Genomic DNA, 21050 nt, shown 5'->3' on the forward strand with positions numbered 1-21050 from the left:
CCGATGCAATGCGGGGCTCAATCCCAGGGCCCTGAGATCATGACCTGAGCCGAAGGCAGAGGCTTAACCCACTGAGCCACCCAGGCGCCCCCAAATGGGACTTATTAATTGAATAATTAAGTTACCATTTAATAAGCCTGCCCTCTCCTTCCAACAGCCTGTGAAAGTGACCATTTTGCAGACTATTTCCAGTGGATGCCTGTTGCTTGTGCTTATGGTCACAGTGTAGACATGCGTGGGCTGTGGAGCTAACCTGAAGCCGGTAGTGATTCTGGCATCTAGGTTGTCGGGTGGATTCAGGGCGTGAAAGTATGTACAGTGCTTAGAACCACAGAGAGCACTTAATACACGCTGGACAGTAGTCCCTTGAATGACTCAGGGGTTAGGAGAACCAACCCCCTCATGGTCAAAAATCTGTGTATAACTTTTGACGCCCCCCAAACTTAACTCCTAATAGCCTGTTATTGACCCGAAGCCTTACCGATCACATTCACATATTTTGTATGTTGTATTATATGCTGTATTTTTGGAATAAAGCTGGAGAAAAGAAAATGCTATTGAGAAAATCAAAAAGAAGAGAAAGTACGTTTACACTGCTGTCCTGTAAGAGCTGTGCAAGTGGACCTGCCCCGTTCAAACCCATGTTCAAGGGTCATCAGTATTTTTTGTGTGTGTGCATGAGAAGAAGGGCAGTAAGAATCTTTCTTCTTTTTTCCCCATTCAGCTGCCCTAACACCATGACCATAATCACCCCCTATTTTCAAGGTGGAGGCTGAATCTGATTGAGGGCAGCATGTCATAACTACAGCTGATAACTGTTGAGCATTTTTTTGTGGGTTAGGCTAAGTGCTCACTCTACTGACCTAATTCTCCCATTCACCCCATTTTACAGATGCAGCAGCCAGGGCCCAGTGGGGGACCTCTCTCATCTTGCAAGGAGAGCTGGTGCGGTGGTTAAAACTGGAAACCCAGAGCCTCGCTCTTCTGGGTTACCTCCCCTCCAGACCACTTCCTTGCAGTGTGACCTCCAGCCTATGACTTCTGTTCCTGAATTTTCTCATTTGTGAAATAGGAATGATAATAGTACACGCTAAGAGGGTAGCTGTGAGGGCTGGGGAAGAGAACTCCCGCCAAGTGCTTACAGGGGTGCCTAGTGCAGGGTGAGCCGTCCCGTTTTCTGGCCGTTGTTATTATTAGGCAAAGCAATGAGGCTGTGCTTGCAAAGCTGGCCGGAGGGGCCCAGCGACGGTGCTTAATCATTAAGCTGCGTTGCCTCTGTGAGCCAGGGAGCGAGCGGGCAGGGAGAGGACGGAGAGTCCGCCCAGGGAAAGGAGCCCACCTTCGGATGGTGAGTTTGTGAATGGAGCTGGCGGGCGCCAGCCGGGGGCCAGGGGAGGCGGTGGGCACGGATCCAGCCCTGGCTCGCCCCGGGGAACAGGTGGCCTGCTCCTGGGTCGGCGCTCGCAGGCGAGCCGTCTTTGTTACCTTTGAGCTTTCTCTGCAGCCCATTCAGGCTCCTCAGACCACGTGTCTGGTGAGTAAGGAGTCCTTCCCCCGATCTCTTTCCCCCTCCCTCCGCCCAGGGACTGTGGGCGAAGCGGCCCTCCTTGGGAGCGCGCCGGTTCGCTTCGCGGCGAGCTGGCGGGCGCGGGGAACTCCGCGGCCGCCGTGTGCTTGCGGCCGCTGGGAGAGTCGCTGATGGGAGCCGGCGCGGCAGGTTCCCGTTTCCGCATTCCAGACACCCGCGGCGGGCGGGCGGGGGGGGGGGTGGCGGCAGCGGCGCGCGGGCAGGTGGCCTTGCCCCTTGCCGGGAGCAGACCCGCGCCCTCGAGCTCCCCTCGGTCACCTGCCCGGTCACCTGCCGGCTCTGGGATCGGGGTGCTCTTCGGCCGGCTCTGGGGTGAGTGACGTTTGCTAAGTTTGCTGGTAACTTGTAGAGCAGAGAAAGGTAATGATGTGTTTCTCGGTTTCCGGAATGAGAGTGGTGGCTTTTTTGTTTTCTCTCTCCCCCCACCCCACCCCCTCCTCTGGCCTGAAATGTTTACCTGTCTGCTCCTAACTGTGAAGAAAGGTGGGTGGAGTGTTGAGGGAGTGAGAAGAAAATGGAGGCTATTTCTCCCCCAAGGAAGGAATCATTCCGTGAATGCTGAGCACCTGTGGGATGCAGACTCCTCTGCCAGGGGCTGTGGGGCATCCCTGGTACAGAGGAGCTGTGTGGCCTCAGGTGGGTTCCTTTCCCTCTCTGGGCCTCCATGGCCTCATCTGATGAAGCGCGAAATAGGAGCAGTATCCATAGGCCTTTCCAATGACTCTTATTATGTAAAATGCTCACAGCCTGGGCACCCAGTAGTACTCAGTGTCAGCTGTCCCTGTGCCCCCCCTCCGCCCCCGCCCCCAAATTCTCTGGCCTTATCTCTGACTTCTCAACTGCTGCTGGCTGTACTCCAGCAGCTCCGGCCTCCTCCTGTTCCTCCTCCTGTTCCTCCCTCAGGGCCTTTGCCCTGGCTGTTCCCTCTGCCTAGAACACTTCCCTTAGTATCCCCTTCAGGTCTCTGCTCAAATGTCACCCTCTCCGTGAGGCTTCTGTCCTTACTAAATAGCACTTTCTCCACGACTCTTAGCCCTTTAAATGTGCTTTATTTTTCTTCATAGCATTTATTAGCCCTTGACATAATGGCTTATCATTTGCCCCCCCCCCCAGCTGCAGGCTCCATAAAAGCGTAGGGACTTGTGGTAGGTGTGGGATAAATTATTTTATGAATGAATTTATGATATCAGGTGCAATATTGTCAGAGGATGGATGGCTGTCCGCTCTTGGGGTTTGAGTTAGAATGTCACCGACCTGCAGCTGTGGGGAGGTGGCATACCCACACCCTCCCTTTGATCCTCATGGGGCCTGCCCGAGGCGTCCAGGCCTCTGGCTTCCTGCCCCTCAGCCGCTTCAGTCTGTTCAATCCTGGCCCTGCCGGTGGCTCATCCAGGCAGCCCGGATTCACGTGGCAGGGGATGGATGACCTTGGCCCTGGTGAGTGTGGACGACGTGTGCGGATTCATTCAGGTGGGGAGGCTTTGTGGGAGACACCACCCAGACATACACATGTCCCCCTGTATATGGGAAGCCTGCCTTATTGCCACATCCTGCGTGGTGTTCCTGCAGAAGGTCGGGGAATGCCTTGGAAATAAGAATTAATCGGGGGGCGCCTGGGTGGCTCAGTGTGTAAAAGCCTCTGCCTTCGGCTCAGGTCATGATCCCAGGGTCCTGGGATCGAGCCCCGCGTTGGGCTCTCTGCTCGGCGGGGAGCCTGCTTCCTCCTCTCTCTGCCTCTCTCTCCCCCTACTTGAGATCTCTGTCTGTCAAATAAATAAATAAAATATTTAAAAAAAAAGAATTAATCGGTCAGGCACTGTTTATTGGTCTTCCGTGCTTTACCCGGCCATCATTCTTGTCCTGGGGCTGAACAGATTTTAATTAAATGGTGAATTCGGTGAGTCTCTGTCGTAGCTGACACCCCATCAGTCCTCTGGCTCCTGGTGTCAGCAGCTGGTTCTGTAAAAATACAGTGGGCAGGGGTTCCCCAGTCTCCATGGATCCAGGTCAGTGGCCCTGTCAGATTTCTCCCGACAGCATGAGACACTGAGGGACTGAGGTGCTGATGGACTTCCCGCTGCATCATACACCATCACACCTCCAGGCCTGCCGCTATATTAAGGATGTGCGAAGTGTCAGCGGAGCGGCTCCTGCGGCATCGAACCATGCCTTTCGAGCTCCAAGTGCAGTGGTTTTGGAGCTGGGTTGAGACCCCTCCTGAGAGGCCACTGCACATAAGGCTCAGGTCCCAGCACTGCCCACGCTCTGGGCACAGTGTTTACGTTCTCTGGGCCTCTGTTTCCTTATCTGGAAAATGGGAATAATTGATAATTCCTGACTTCAATGAGAAGTTCAAGTGAGATCAGGTGACCCAGTTAGCCCCATGTCTAATACATAGAGAACAATTGCTAAATGGGAGTGAGAATTAGGAATCCAAGCCCGTTTTAAACTTTTTTCTGTCCCTGTTTTGTGGACTCCTCTCTGCCCCACGTCCAGTCTGCATCCTCCTACAATCCTGCGCTCAGAGTAACAACCAAGTACTGTATAGGTCTTTCCACATTTGCCCCCATGGTTATATAATCCTGTAGAGAGAAATGTTATCCCATAAGGGATAATATTACCCTCATTTTCCTGCATTTGACTTTTCTGACGCGGCAATACCACGTAGAAATGCCTTCAAGTTCATAGGTAGCACTCACATTTGCGCCTTTTTTTTTTAAGAGTTTATTTATTTATTTATTTGACAGAGATCACAAGCAGGCAGAGAGGCAGGCAGAGAAAGAGGGGGAAGCAGGCTCCCCTCCCTACCGAGCAGAGAGCCTGATGTGGGGCTCGATCCCAGGACCCTGGAATCATGACCTGAGCCGAAGGCAGAGGCATTAACTCACTGAGCCACCCAGGCGCCTCCACATTTGCTCTTTTAATGGCTGCGTAATACACGGTGGTGTGGGTGTACCATAATTTATTTGGCCAGGCCATCCCTCATGCTCATTCCCTTTGTTTCTGTGGCTTTTTTTTTCAAATTATTATTTTTATCGATAGACTTCTTTAATTAGATTGCAGGCATCCAACCTGCTTTGCCACCTTGTTAACTTAAGCTCTCAGCCTTTGAGAATGAATATGAAGTAGCATTAACATAATGATAGCTCTGGCCCAGATCGGAGGTGTATTTTCTGGAGGGTTCTCACCAGGTCCAGCACAACTTTGAACTGTCTACTTTAAATGCTTTTTAATTATAAAAGTGATTAATAGATTCATCACCCTTAATACAGATCAGTTGTGCCTAATGAGTACTTGTTAACAAAATAAGAGACAGGAGGTTCGTGCGTTTTAATTTTAAGGATCTTTGTTATCCGTATGTGACCGATTTGGTGGGGATCTTGGATCGATGGGCATGTTTGATTTTTAGGTGGTCCTTTAATTATGGAATATATTGGGCTTTGTGAAGCTTGCACAGTGGTGTACAAGGTAGAGGTTTCTTCCAGTTCTCTATTGCTACAGAACAAGCACCCCAAAACATAAGGCCTTAAAATGACGAACTCCGGTTTACTGATCCTCATGTGGATGGCTCTCCTCTGGGTCTTGACGGGGGTTTCTTGGGTGGCTACAGACAAAGGGTGGATGTAGCTGGGACCCTCAAGCTGTTTTACTCGTATGACACCTTGGAGATGGCTGGGCCACCCTCACTGTGGTCTCTGTTCTTCTTCCGTGTGGCCTCGCCAGCCAGTAGACGGGCTGTGGGCTTACAACATGGCAGCTTAGGGCTTCCTAAGCCCTCTGACGGCCTCGTCCAGAACTGGCCCAGCTCACTTCAGCCTCATTCCGTTGGCTCATGTGAGTCACAGGGTCAGCCCCGTTTCAGCGTGGGAGGGCTGACGTAGGACTCGAGTTCCAAGTGGTGGGGCCCAGTGGGGGCCATCTTTAGAGACTACCACAGCCTTCATTTTCTCCTGTAAGGAGAAGTGCCGAGGTGAGCAGGAGAAGGTGGTGGCACAAGTTACCATCGCTCCTGTGTCCTGGGCTCCTCTCTCTCTGCGTTGCTGCCTCACAGTGATAGGAAGGCTCTTCTGCCTCCAGCCCCACGTCCTTGTCACAGGCAGAAAGAAGCAAAACTCTTAAGGGAAGGGAGTCAGTGCCTCTATCAGGAAACCACAACCTTCCTTGAAATCTTCAGCTGACTTCTACTTGTGTCGCTTTGGCGAGAGAACCCCACGGCGTGACCACCCCTAGCTACGGGGAAGTCTTGGAAATGAAGTTTTTAAAGCTGGGCTTTTCACTTGGGCACGTGGGTGGCTCAGTCAGTTGAGCGTCTGCCTTCAGCTCAGGTCATGATCCCAGGGTCCTGGGATCAAGGCCCACATAGGGCTCCCTGCTCGGCGGAGAGCCTGCTTCATCCCCTCCCTCTGCCTGCTGCTCCCCTGCTTGTGCTTTCTCTCTCTCTCTGTGTCAAATAAATAAATAAAATCTTAAAAAGAAAAAAAAAAAAGCTGGGCTTATCACCACCCTAAATGAAGGGTCAGTATTGAAGAAGAAGAGAGAATGGACATGCCAGTAGCAGCATCTAGAAGTGTCTGTCCGGACAGTCCAGGAGGCAGTGAGGCAGCACGCGTTCATTTACCGTCTGTTAAGGAAATGCTTGGGGTGGACCGAGCCCAGGCACCAGGCCCCTTACAGAGGCTGCAGGTATCTGGGAAGGGAGCACATTTGGGGGTTAAACTGATTCTTTGCAGCCCCTAAGTAGATAATTGCTCAGCTCACACCTCCCAACTAGATGTTTGAAGTTAGACTAATGATAATAATAATAACCAGTCTCATTAAGGGCTTACCTTGTGTAGAGGAACTATGAACCAACCCACTCCGTCTTCGCCGTGGCCCCACAAAGTAGGCACTGTTGCCGGCCTCCCTTGTCAGATACAGAAACAGACCCGCCAAGTTAAGTGACTTGCCATAGGCCCTCCCTGCTTCCCTCCCTCCCGCCTGCTCCTGGGGAGCAGTGCAGGCGACACGCGACACACGGTCTCTGGCGGTCTGGCTCTGGAGTTGCTGAACCAGTGCGCCATACTTTTTGAGTTTATTTCCAGAACCGTTTCTTGTGGGAAATGAATATGTGACGGTGGGATAAACCATGAAGCAGAAGCCACCTACTTCTTCATCCCCTCCACTCCTACTTCCTGCCTCACTGGTCCCATCTGTCAGTCACTTGGTGAACATGCTTCCTTACCGCTTTCTAAATGTATTCCATTTTTTAAAGATGGCCTCTGGGCACACAACAGCAGATTAATCAGAATCCTTGGTGCACGATACACTGGCATTTTGGGATTCACCTAAAATGTCTGTTATATTTGCCTGCCCAGGAATGAGAACAGGAGCAGTAACCCATGAACCTGTGTTGTGGTACTTCCCATCCCACCCCCTGCCTGCCCTCCTGGAGGTGACCAGCGCCTTGAGTTTGTTGTTTGTCATTCTTTATCTTAAAAATAATTGTGGGGAACCTGGGTGGCTCAGTGGGTTAAAGCCTCTGCTTTCGGCTCAGGTCATGATCCCAGGGTCCTGGGATCGAGTCCCACAATGGGCTCTCTGCTCAGCAGGGAGCCTGCTTCCTCCTTTCTCTCTGCCTGCCTCTCTGCCTACTTGTGATCTCTGTCAAATAAATAAATAAAATCTTAAAAAATAATAATAATAAATAATAATAAAAATAATAAATATAAATAATAAAAATAATAAATAATATATAATAAAAATAATAATAATAAAAATAATAAGTAGTATTATATATAATATTATTTATTATTATTATTATATATAATTGTGGGGGCGCCTGGGTGGCTCAATGGGTTAAAGCCTCTGCCTTCAGCTCAGGTCATGATCTCAGGGTCCTGGGATTGAGCCCCGTGTCGGGCTCTCTGCTTGGCAGGGAGCCTGCTTCCCTTCCTCTCTCTCTGCCTGGCTCTCTGCCTACTTGTGATCTCTGTCTGTCAAATAAATAAATAAGATCTTTATAAAAAAATTATGTTTGAACTTTATACAAAAGATATTGTCTACAAATGATGGATAGTCTTGTGGGACTTGCATTTTTCACATAATATTGTGATTCTAAGATTGAGCCAGACTGTTTTCAGATAGCTGTAGTTCATTCTATTTTTTACTGCTATGTGATACTTCACTGGCTGAATATACCACATTTTTTGTGTTTGTTATTTGCATGCCAATGAGCGTTTCACTAGTTTCTAGATTTTTTGCTATTCATGGGCTGCTGTGAATGTTGGTCCACATATTTCCTGGTAGGCATCGATGAGAATTTCTTTGGGGGGTGTCCTGGGCACCAGATTGATGGGTTGTAGGATGTGAGCATCTTTGACTTTGCCAAATATTGTCAGACTGTTCTCTAAACCTTGTCGCCCAGGGCTCGGTTTGATAAAGCTTTTTTTATTTTTTGCCAGATACAAAATGAAATTCCGTGGTTTCAGTTGTGCTTCTGGATGTAGCTTGGTCATCACTTTGGCTGCTTTTTGGTACTGATCTGTAGGTGTTTTTTATGTACGCTCGATCCTGGAACTAGGTGGGGGTTAGGGGTGCATACCTACCATGTAGTTGAAAATCCATGTATAACTTTTCACTCCCCGGAAACTTAACTACTAATTGTGTACTATTGATTAGAAGCCTTACTGGCGGCATAGTCGATTAACACATGTTTTATATGTGATATGTATTATGTACTATAGTCTTAAAGTAAGCCAGAGAAAAGAAAATGTTATTGAGAAAATCACGAGGAATAGAAAACGCGTTTATAGTACTGTATGGACTACGTGGACCTGCATAGTTCCAGGGTGCGTTGTTTCCAGGTCCGCTGTATTCTGGTTACGGATCCTGGGGCAGCAGCCTGTTTACCCTAACTGTACGTTTTGGGATTCTCATGTCATCCTTTCCTTGGTTGTTCCTCCTCCCCTGTTTGCCCTCTCCCCAGCTCCGTGATAGCGTTTTGTGTACCCGCAGCTCACAGTGATTCTTCTTTGGAATGGTCCTCAATTTGTGGGCGTTTTTATACATTGATGTAGATATAGGACCCATTCCACTCACTCTGCCGAGCTTTTTGATCCCGGTAGGTTCAACTGCATAAAATAGAAAACTGCATGTAAAACAAAATGACAGTGGCCTAAGCAAGGTAGAAGTTTAGTTCTCTATCACGTAAGGGAGCCCAGTGTTGCGTTCTTATCGTGGACCTGGGCTTCTTCTACCTCTTTGATCCATCATCCTTGTCCTCCTACCTCATGATTCAAGATGGCTGCTCAGGCTCCAGCCATGGCATCCCAGCAAGCTGGGAAGAAGGGATGAACTTGGGCACCCCTGTCTCTATAAAGAGTCTAAAAGACTTAATGGAAGGAGCACACACATTTTCTACATTCAGATTCTTGCTCAGTACTTAGTCCCAGTACCATTTATAGTTGCAAGGGGTCTGGGAAGTATAGTCTTTATTTCACAGGACCTTGTTCTAGGCTACGAAAACCTGCTAAGTTAAAAGGAGAGATTCACTATCGGATTAGGCAGCCAGCAGCTTTACTTGTTCGAAGTGTTCCTTAAAAATGGCTCTTAGAGGAGCTGCCAGACGACCAGAATGGTACCTCGAGATTGATGCCCCTTCTGATTCTTTGATTTATTACACAAATACTTCTTGAGCACCTGTTTTGTTCCAGCACTATTCTGGGAGTTGGGAAGACAGTAACGGACAAAACAAATGAAGGTCCTCATGGAGCTTACATTGTGAAAGGGAAGATAGTAAAGAAACAAAGAGTATATAGTAAGTCCAAAAGAGAGAATGGGTGTGAAAAACAGAAAAGGAGGGTACACACAATGAGAGTAAGTAGCATGGGGTGGTCTTTAATTTTTGAAGACATGTGATGCTGTTGTAGAGAGCGGGGGGTCAGGGCAGGCCACTTTCAGGAGATGACATTAGAGCAGAGGTGAGAAAGGTGAGTCCGGGAGTTGTGTGGGTATCTGAGGGAAGAGCATTTGGGGCACAGTAAGTACAGGGAGCGGGGGAGGGGAGAAAGGTGGAGGGGATGAGAGGGGCCGATCGATTGTGTCTGGCCGTGGGGGCCACAGTGAGGACTCTGGCTTTACCCAGACTGACATGAAGCCCCAGGAGAAAGATGCCATCTGATCGTCAGCTGTTGAGAGTGACAGTACTCACAAGCCACTTCTTTTGAGTCGAGCTTTCTCTTTAATCGCCTCTAGACACCTTGTGAAGAAAGTAAATAGTTTCAGCTTACCTAAGACCACTCTGGTTTTATTTGTACGGGCCACCACCTGCCCCCATGGGATGATTTTAAAGTTAAATAGTTTGGTTTTTATCTATGAAAGATAAGAATTTTTTTTTAAGGGCACAATGACAATATTATGGTCCTGATTAAAATAACTAACAATAGGGATGCCTGGGTGGCTCAGTGGGTTAAGCCTCTGCCTTCGGCTCAGGTCATGATCCCAGGGTCCTGGAATCAAGCCCCGCTTTGGGCTCTCTGCTTGGTGAGGAGCCTGATTCCCCCTCTCTCTGCCTGCCTCCCTGCCTACTTGTGATCTCTGCCTGTCAAATAAATAAATAAATAAAATCTTTAAAAATAAAATAAAAACTAACAATAATTGCTTGATGTCATCTGGAATCCAGTTAGCGTTAACATTTCAGATCATCTCATAAATGTCTTTTTAGAATTGATTTGTTCTGATCAAGGTCCACTGTGGGATTTGGTTCACATGCCTATTAGTGTCATTTAATCTATGGGTCCCCCCACCATTCCCCCGCCCCGTTTTTTTTGTATAGTTTATTTGTTGAGAAAAGTCCTGTATTTTGTTGTGTGGCTCTCCCAGAGTCTGTGTCTGGGATAGTATTTCCACGTTGGTAGTGAACTTGTTCTTTTGTCCCTCTGTTTTCTGTAAATGGGTGGTTGCGTTTGGAGCCTGGATCGGATTCAGGTTTGAGATGTACACACACACACACACACACACACGCACATATTTGTATGTGTGTGAGAGGTGGGGATGGCGGTGAATTCTCCAGGCTGCTGTTGCGTGTTCTGTCAGCAGGTGGGCAAAGCCCATGGTCTCTCTCTGTCATGTTCTGTAGAGTTACTGGCTGGAGATAACCATTTCCTAGATCCATGATATCACTTGGGGTTTGCAAAAATTGTGACATTTGTAGTTCTGTCCTCCTCTTCATTTATTAGCTGGAATATTTCTCCAGAGAGAAACCTCCCTCATCTATTATTCAGGTATCCTGAGGGTATCGACTCTTTTGAACTTTTGTTTACATTAGAAATGAGTATCGAACAACTGGGCTGGTGGCTTCTGATCTGCAGTTTTTCCCTTTGGTGATTCAAGTCGTCTTTGTTTTCGCGTTCATTCATTCGATGTGTACTGGTCTCCGCTGTTGGCAAGCCTCCTCTTGGTTCGGGAATAAACAGAGGAACCGTCACAGATACCTCATTGTTTAGGCACAGGTGCTGCGGGCCTTACCTTTGGCCAGGTGGAGCCTGTGTGTGTCACCCTATGTCACCAGGGAGAGATGACTCCAGGCTGTTGTTGACATTTCCATTTTTGTTCTCTTTCACTGGCCACATATTATCAGACCTACAGCCTCTAGAGAGTTCTTGCTTCACACCAGGGGATGAAACCCTTATGCTTGGGTTTTTGAGCATCTGAATTTCTTGTGATCGGAAACTCCATTCCTAGACAAAAGAACAAAAAAGGGCTCTGCTCCGTTGGAGGGGCTCTCCTTCTAGTAGCCTCGCCAGGGGCGAGCCGTGACCCCAGGCAGTGTTGTCTGGGTCATAAATTCTTTGGAGCAGGAGCACGCATGAAATCACTCGGATGCCTTGGGATCAGTTAGGCATTCTGTTGCGCGCTACCTAAGGGCTTTCTTTTCTTCTGGAGATTACAACACATTTACTCCCTCCGGGTGGGGGAAAGAGTTGATCCAGAATGATGTCGAATTCATTAATTCATCCAGTCCCCGACTTGTTCCTTTGGCAGATATTTACTGAGCATTGCAGGCCTCCCGAAGGCTGGGGTCAGAGCCTGGGAAGGCCTGTCCTGGAGTTTAGGTTCACGTTGAAGGTCACAGAAGAGAGAGTAGTAAACAGGTGAACCCGCTGTTTCAGGTGGGGATGAGTAGTGCTATGAAGTGAATAAAGCAGAATGATGAGAGGCACCCTGGAAGGTGGAGGGGGCTGTGGGAGGCTGGATAGTGGGGGAGCTCAGGGGTGAGCTTCGCCTGGGCAGGACAGAGGTGCCAGCCTTGCAAGAAATCTGGGGCGAGAGGCGTGCTGGCGTGAAGAACAGCCAGCGCGGAGGTGCTGAGACGGGAATGAGTTAGGTGTGTGGAGGAATGGGCGGGTAGCCCATGTGGCTGGTGCGTCGTGGAAGGGGGTGGAAGGGCGGGCAGGAGCGGGAGCCTGGTAGAAGGTTCTGCTTTTATTCTGAGTGTTCTCGCTGGCATTGCCTCTTGTTGCCTTGGAAGCTTGATGGAGGGGTGACCGTGGGAGGAGGAGGGAGGCAGGTGTTATCAGAGGGAGGGGAGGGGCGTGATACCCGACCCCAGTGCTGGCATGGGCACTGGAGACAAGTGCATGGCCTGACAACTTGCTACGGGATCAGTCAGCGGGTGGTGAGTGGGGTGAGAGATTGGCGGTTTCGGTCTGCAGGTTTGGAAGGATGGTAGTAACGACCGTCCCTGGCCCCCTTTAACACGGGCTGAGGTGTCCTACTCACACACGTCTCTTTTGACCCTCTTTATGGTGCACTCTTATTCCCCATTTTACAGATGAGGAAACTGAGGCCCAAGGAGACTAAAACCTTGGTCCTTGTCACTGGGTGAGTCGGGGCTGGGTTGGAACCTGGGTAGCCCAACCCGCGGTCTGACCTTGCTCCCCTTTCTCTGAGTCCAGACGCAGCTGTTAATTCATGATGCTGACACAGCCCGTGCCCAGGAGGAGCTGATGTCAGTGTCCTACAATGATGAAATCAGGAAGGGCTCAAGTCCGCAGAGGTGGCCCTTCCACAGTCCCCACTAACCTAGATCCTGATGTGCCTTTTATTACAGTATTTATTATAGGGCAGAAAACGGACTTTCTGGGTGCTGACACGTAGGTAACTTGAGGCGTGGGCCAGATAAGGTGTGTGTAGGCCCTCGGACTTTGAGCCCAGAGCCTGCTTAACTGATTGGGCAGAAAGTCTCCATGCCCATCAAACCCTTCTTATCTCCTCCTCCAGAGATCCACGTGTAAAGGGAGCTTACTCCCTGTGTGGGTGTGACCCATGTGATACCTGAGCCAGCCACATGGCTTTACATGGTGTCCTCTAGGAGAGGAGGCATCCCCCACCTCTCTCTCCGTGTGGAGTGGGTGAAAGATGGTGCACTTTGGCCCTGCTCACTCCTCAGCATCACTGAGAGCTGCTGGTCCTCTCCTGCTCTTTCTTGCATTTAGGTCACGTGGCAGAAATTTCATATTGATCGTTTTTTTATTGATTTTAAACTTACAGAAGCCACATGCTGATTGTAAACATTTCAAACAGTAGAGCAGTATGTAAAGCAAAACATGGCAGTTCCTTTTTCCCTTGTTGACTCTGGCACCTGCCTGGAGTGACACTAAGTGTGCCCTTCTTGCTGTGTGTGTAGTAGATGGTGTTGAAGAGCCTGGGCTCTGGGGCCACAGTGCATGGGTTCAAACCCCAGTTTTGTTATGAACTGAGTTGGGCCTTAGTCATCCTGTGCCTCATTTTCCCCATCTGTGAAATGGTGATGGCCTTAACCTCTTGGCCTGTAAGGATTCATCATGTTAATATATGTAAAAGTTAGAGTGATGTCTGGCGTGTGGTAAGTACTCTCATGTTAGCTATTTCTGGTACACACATGTATAATTGTTCTAGAAGCATACTCTCTAGGTACGTTGTTCTGCAGACTACATTGTCCTTTAAGGATCTGCCTTGGAGAGCCTACCGCAGCTGTGGGTCAAGGTCAAGGTCCACCACATTCTTTTTTTTTTTTTTTTTTTAAGATTTTGTTCATTTGAAAGAAAGGACATGAGAAGAGGGGGAGAAGCAGAGAGAGAAACAGGCTGAGCGGGAGCCAAGTGTGGGGGTCGAACCCAGGACCCCAAGATCATGACCTGAGCCGAAGGTAGTTGTGTAAGCCACGGAGCCACCGGGTGCCCCGGCCACATTCTTTTTAATGACTTCTTGGTGTTCTATCCTGGCAGTGCCCTGGACATTCTGTTCATTTCCACCTTTCCTTATTATGACTCTAAGCACATAAAATCTTTGTTTGCTTCTTAGATTTTTGTTAGGACAAAGTCCTGGGGTTGCAATTACTGAAACAAAGTATAAAAGTATGTCTAAGGACTTGCGCTATTATTCCTCGCGGACTTGCCTGTTTCTGAGCCATCTGCATTTCATTGTTAGTTTTCTGGGTTTCTAGGGGGTAGTTTTTAATTTCTTACTGATTTGTAGGGGATCTTTATATTACTAAAGGTAGAAATCACATGTTATAGGATGCAGGTTTACATCCCTACTGAGTTGTTTACCTTTGAATTTTGTGTTACTTTTTTTTTTTTTTTAGTTGATGTTGTTGTTTGCTTTTGTACTTTGGCCTTTAAGATGAGATAAACACTATGTTTTCTTCCTAGTTACTTTATCTTTAAAGTAAATAAAAAAATTTCTAAAAAGATTTTATTTTTAAGTTATTTCTGCACCTATTGTGGTGCTCAAACTCCCAGCCCCGAGGTCAAGAGTCACACGTAGAGCTTCATTATTTATATCCAACATCTGAATTTTTTTTTCCCCCTGGTGTTAGGTGTGGGATATGGATCTTAAACGTGCCCCCTGCCAATAGTTAACCAGTTGTTTCTGGTAGTATTGATTGAACAATCCATCCTCTCCCACCAGCCTGAAAAGCTCAGTACCAGCCCGGCCCCTATCTTCGTGTTGGAGTGTTTCCCTCTCAGTCCCCGGCAATAACTGGGTGGCACAGGTTGGTGACATCCCCATCCATAGTGAGGAGCCTGGAGCACAGACCTCACTTAGCGCCTCACCACTTGGATGAGGTAGAATCTGGCTGGGAAAAGGGTAGACTGAGTCAGTGACCGGTGTCCTTATCGCTAATGTATTTTCAGCAGCTTTTCCTGCAGCTCCCCGGCAGACCTTCCTTTTGTCCGGCGATAGTCACTGTGATTGCCCCTGGGCTGTCGTGGCTTGGGTTAGGTCTGTTCCCCGCCTCACTGGCCCGCCAGGACTTCTGTGACGGGGTTAAATGCCAGTGGAGGTCACAGGCAGGTGTGGGTGCCCTCAGACAGTTTAGCCTGCAGGGCCCCCCTTGATGGGGGCCCGGTTTTTGTGGGTACTCTTCAGAAGAAGTCCACGGTGGCCATTGTGTGACGTCAATGAAAGACTCCTCTGTCGCCATGGCTGGGTTAAACCAAGGGAAAAGCTGGCATCAGGTGACAAAACTTGAGGACAGGCAGCAGGGGGGAACATTCTGGGGCCTCGGTTGTGGGGAGCTCAGCAGGAAGCTAGCATAGCAGACGCGGACAGGGGGAGGACAGCCTCGGAGCTGCTGGATCCGTGGAACTGCTTGCCCACCTAGATGGCATGAGGCCTGACATGCAGCTGCCAGCTTCGCCGCTCAGCTTTGCCTTGTCTTGGCTGGGTGTCCTTGGGCAAGTAACTGAACCCCTCTCTGTGCCTCAGCTTCTGTATAATGGAATAATAGTAGCTCCTGCCCTTGGTTTTCCTGAGGGTCAAATGATCCATGCAAAGTGCTAAGAACTGTGGCTGCCACATAGTAAACACTCAGATAAATATGAGTCATTGTTTCTCTCTCTGTCTCCGCCCCCCCCTTTCCACGTTTCGGAGGGCGGGGATAAAGGGCCCAGGAGATGTACTGAAATGTATGGGGCAGATATCATCACTTAGGTATTTCCTGAACACCTGTAACACGGCACCCAAGTGCTCGGGCCGTAGCAGGGCCCAGGACAGGCACAGTCCCCACACTTTTGGCGCTGACATTCTGGAGGGGAACTGGAGCCTAAACAAACAAATAATGCCATGTTAAGTAGTGAGATGTACTGTGAAGAAAACAGACCGGGGGAAAGACTGGAGAGTGGCAGAGGTGATCAGGGCTGACCTCTGGAGAGGTGACTCTGATCAAGACCTGAATCTAAGGAGCCAGCTGTGGAAACATTGGCGAAAGAGCATTCCAGACAGCATAGCAAATGCAAAAGCCCTGAGGCAGGAGCTTGCAGAGCATGTTCCAAGAAATACAAGGAGGCCATGGTGGCCAGAGGGCTATGAGGGAAGGGAAGGGAAGAATGATAGTAGATGAGGGCAGAGAGGGAGCCAGGTAGAAAGTTCTTAGCCTAGGTTCTCTGGGTTGAAAATGACAGAAGCCCATGTCCAAATCTAAATGAATTCTGAGATGCCTCCTGGAGCTTGGAACAGGCATTGTCTACTGTCCTCATGATCCACAGGCTCAGGGCCCCGAGGCAGGGGTCTGATTGGCCCAGCTTTGGTCAGCTGGCTACCTCTCATCCATTGAGCTCTGGTGAGGCAGTTAGGCATGACACACACATATCTCATAAAATAAGGACTTTCTTTGGCCTCCTGGCCTAGGGCATCATTCCTCTTCTTCCGTATACGGCATCAACATGTGGTGGTTAAGAACAGGGATCCAGTGGCTGGATTCAAAGCTCAGCTGCTTGCTAGCTGTGTGAGCCTGGATTTATCACTTCACCTCTCTGGGCCTCAGTTTCGTCACCTGTCAAATGTGGATGATGGAGGTTTCCACCTGAAGGGGCCATTCAGAGCATTAAATAAGTTTATGTAAAGAATTTAGATTGAGTCTGATGCGTAGTAGGCACTCAGGAAGGACTGTTTAACATCATCTGCATCTCTCCTGGATAGTTCAAGCTAGGGCTTGGGAATAGAGTCTGCAATTGATCCCAGCTCCACCACCAGCTAGCTCTGTGATCTTGGCCGAGTGCGTAACTTCTTTCTGCAGAATAGAAAGAAGAACCGGGGGCACTTGGGTAGTTCAGTGGGTTAAGCCTTTGCCTTTGGCTCAGGTCATGATCCCAGGGTCCTGGGATCGAGCCCCACATCGGGCTCTCTGCTCAGCAGGGAGCCTGCTTCCCCCCTTTCTCTCTGCCTGCCTCTCTGCCTACTTGTGATCTCTCTCTCTCTGTGTCAAGTAAATAAATTAAATTAAATTAAATTAAAAAACCAGAAAGAAGAACCAGCCAACAGGACTCAATCATTGGATTTATGTGTGTTGTCTAAGTGATCTTGATGTAGGAAATGTTAGGGTTTGAAGCCAGTGGCCAAAAAAGAATTCTTGAGATGTCTTTGGTGCAAAAAAGTGGTTTTATTTTTAAAGCACAGGGACAGGGTCTGTGGGCAGAAAGAGCTGCACGGGGGTCGTGAGGAGTGACCCATTATATACTTTCAAGTTGCGAGGGGGTCAAGGAGAGCATAAACCTCCCAAGTATTTTGGAAACAAGGTTTCCAGGATCCTGAGGGGGCCAGCTATTGTTAGCAAAGGTCGTTTATTACTGCTGAGTAAAAACCCAGTCATGAGACCTTCAGATGTGTATGGGTGGGTCATATACTTGGGGGATAATTGCTAACATGTATCTTGGGGGGTAGAGATTAAGGAAGTTTCCAAAGGAATTGTTGTATGTTAAAGTAGACTCACAGGCTCGTAGGGGTTGGGCTAAGATGGCCTTTTGTCCTTAGCCAAGTGTCAGCATTGAGGCACCTGGGTCCCTCTTCTGGTTTCAAGGACTTGTCAGTGGGCTGTAGGGAGTAAGGAAATTTAATAATTTCTCTCCTTCGTTTCCCACATCACTCCAAGGTGTCTGGGTGCAGTGCAGCTCTGGCTCCTGATCTCAGCCCCTGAGTGTGACCTGATGGCGAGGGTCATGCTGGGACCTGTCTCACCTCCTTCACGGTGGCTGGTGCGGTGGCTGTGGTGCCAAGGCTGGTGCGGGGCCCTCTTCCCGGTGCCAGGCAGCCCACTGCTCCCTGTAGGCACATCTGCTGCCTCCTAGGCTGTGAGCTCTGTGGAGAGCAGGCCCCAGGCATGACTGCCCCCGCCCCTACCCCCGCACCCCCCCGCACTCCTGCGTGGGAGTGCAGGATTGGAAGTGCAGGAACATTCACCTTCCTCAAGTTTCTCCTTTTGCGAAAGATCTGAAAAACAGCTTTCTCGTCGGATCACACCCATTCCCTGGACAGTGAGGCTCTGAACCCGGGCTGGGCATTGGCACCACCTCCAGAGTCTTAGGAACAGCTGGGATTCTCTGGCTTTGCTCCTGGAGCGTCTGTTTGGGCAGGTGTAGTGGATATCGGCTGCTGGTTTGGCCCAGCAACCACTCACGGTTCTTTTGTGTTTTCCTTTTGAGAATGGCTCTTCCATCATCTAGTTCATTCATTCACTGAGCCTGGCTTTGTGTGCGACACTCCTTACTATAGGCCTGGGGGGTGGCAGGGGGTAGCAGTGAATCAGACAGAAGCCCTGCCCTGGAAAATGGAAGGAGGTAACTATCTTATAAGTTGGAAATTATAAGTTATACAATAGATAACTGTACGTTAGCTGGCAGGATTATCGCACTGGCACTTTCTGATTTCAATAATTACACAGTAATTGAGAGAATATCATTGTTCTTCGCAGACACCCACAGCCTTCTGTACAGATTCAGAGCGAGAAGAAATTCAGGGGAAAAGGGAGGCAAACCAATATTGGCTGAACAGTCATAAAAATGTCTAAAATATTTGTCTTTTTTCAGTTTGGGGGTATTGTCATTGAAGACTCAGCCTTAATGAAATGCTCCGTCATACAGAATAGGTTTCTACTCAACAAATCAGTGCTTATATGCACAATTTTGAGTTTACAGATTCTAAAAACTTCAGTAGGTCGGGTATTTGTAGATTATTTTCATTTTTCTCTTTATATGTGTATGTATTTTGCACATTTTTGGAAAAGAACTTTTAGAAACTGGAGTACAACAGCGTTTTTTTAAAAAGCCCCCACCCACCCACCCACCCACCTTGGGAAACATTCTGGTCCAAGAGGTTTGGATGTGGAATGGGCACGGACGTGGGGCTCTCCGATTGTCCCGCTCCTCTCTGCCCCAGTGATTGGCTCGGGAAAGGGCTCATGAGCCCTGTCAGTCTGTTCAGAATTTATACATGTCTCTTGCTAGAGTTGCCAGGAAAGAGGTGCTTTCTTTCTACCGGGGTGCTAAGCTGTGGGGCATGCACCTAATGCTACAGGGGCCACATTTGCCCAAAGGGTGAGATAGAAACGACATTGGAAATGATTGGTTCTTGATAAATTCTTTGGGCAACTGGAAATCAGAACAACCCCTGAGCTTTTCAGTAACATGAGCCAAAAAATTGCTTTTTCTTTTTTCTCCAGCCAGTCTGTGCTGGGTCTCTGCCACTTGCCACCAAGAGTCCTATAAGTGATACAGGAATTCTCGTGGACTCTAGAATCTGTATTTTAAAATTCTCCATAAAGAAGCACCTGGGTGGCTCCGTTGGTTTAGCGTCTGCCTTGGCTCAGGTCATGATCTCAGGGTCCTGGGATTGAATCCCGCATCAGGCTCCCTGCTCAGCAAGGAGTCTGCTTCTCCCTCTGCCAACCTCTCCCCCTGCTTGTGCTCTCTCTCTGTCTCTGTCAAATAAATAAAATCTTTAAAACAAAATTCTCCATAGTTTGTATGGATCAGGTGTTTGAGAACCACTTTGCTAGGCTTTTCTGAATGGTGGTCCTCAGACTTCAGTGAGCAACAGACTTGGTCTGGGCCACTTGTTAAAAATACAGGAGCTCTGTTCTACACTGCTGATGATTCTGATCTGGGGTCTAGGTATATCTGAGTTTTGAGCAACATCCTGGGTGATTAGACATTCATCTGAGTTTGAGAAGCACTTTGGTAATGGTACAGGGCTCATGCCCAGTGTAGGGCCTTACCCACAGAGGGGGCCCAAGGATCTTTCTCAAATGAGTGAAAGTAGTACGAGTCTAGGTCTTCTCTGGGAAATCATTCCTTTCCTGCCTGTTACCCAGCTTTGCACATCACATCATGTTTTAGGGGAAACTTTGTTAAATATGTGAGCATTATTAACATAATAGTTTTACCAGTATGTAGCCTGTCAGGTAACTTTGGAAAGAGCCGGATATAGTGCATGCTGAGATACTGCTCGAGATCGAGAACAAAATCATCTCTTGAAGAAGAGTTTTTGGTAATAGTGGAAACTGTTCAAGAAGATAATTACTCACTGACTTAGTCCCAAGTAACTTATGGTGAATACGTCCTTCACGCACGTGCCTGTGTGTGTGTGTGTGTACACAAATGTGTACCCATACTTACATGGAGGTGAAGGAAGGGCCACAGCTTTTTTACTTGGGCGAAAGGGAATCTTTTGAGTTGACCCATTGGGCCAGAAAATCCCTTTTCAAGTACTGTCTTGCAGCAGCTTTGCTTTTGAGGCCCCTGAGAGCTGAGAGGAAGGGGGTGTGGAGCCTGACTGACTGCCCGTTTGGCTCTCACCCCAGGCACGTGTGACTTTGCCGTTGTCTGAAGTCTTTTCTTCCCCAGGATTTGTACCCCATGCTTAGTTCATGTAGCTCAGCCACCAGGAATTAGGGTGTGGGCTGACCAGGATTATTCCTGATCATCTTCAAATATTTTTGTTTGTGTTCCCTTAAAAGAATTTTGATAAACCATACTTCCGTGTGCATTATAAAGCTAATGTCTAAAATAATTTTATGGTAACTTTACAATGTCATTATTTGTGGGAGAAGGAAAATAATAGTACATATTTTGTAAGATGAGGTAAGATGGAAATTGTAGTTGAAATAAATATGTTGCAATATGGCTAGATAAAGTAGATTTCACCACTTTGTTGTACAAAGCACACAGAATCTAAAAGAAATCACGTACATTTTACCCCTAGGAATTTTTTTCTAGGGGTCTCAAAATGTTGATGATCCTATAAACTATTCCATTGAAACAAATCAGGGCCACTAATCTATACAGCTTTGAATGTTCCGAATTTAGGGGATCCCAGCATGGGCCAGAATACCCTGTTTTTAAAGTCAAGATTCATATTTAACAGAAAGATGTGTAAGTCCCGGAAGGACAGACAAGCCTGGGGGCTTAAGGAGCTTTATTGTTCATTAGACAACTTCCTTCAAACCAATATTTTGATGTTTCATGTTGTTTGGAGTCCTAGAGGCTTATACACCCCCTGGGCGGTGCTCCTTGGGATGAAGCAGGCAGATGTATAGTATGGGCTGGACCACTGAGAAGGTGGGCTGGCTTGCAGTCTGATCGGTTTTGGGAAGGGGAACTTGGGGCCATTGATCTGGGCGTTGCTTCACTTAAAAACATTCGTGCCTTTGGATCCATTAAAAGTC

The 21050-nt window shown here is 48.3% G+C and overlaps 1 long non-coding RNA gene across 1 annotated transcript in view; it reads left to right on the forward strand.

Moving 5' to 3' along the window:
* Positions 1-1771: 1771 nt before the first annotated feature.
* LOC308358059 overlaps positions 1772-21050 on the forward strand; it is a 119155-nt gene continuing 99876 nt past the window's right edge. The window contains exon 1 of the long non-coding RNA XR_013968283.1: positions 1772-1900. This is a non-coding gene — a long non-coding RNA (uncharacterized lncRNA). The remainder of the gene's footprint in view (positions 1901-21050) is intronic.

The sequence above is a fragment of the Martes martes genome, assembly GCF_963455335.1.
Source record: "Martes martes genome assembly, chromosome: 17".
In the NCBI taxonomy this organism is placed as follows: Eukaryota; Metazoa; Chordata; class Mammalia; order Carnivora; family Mustelidae; genus Martes; species Martes martes.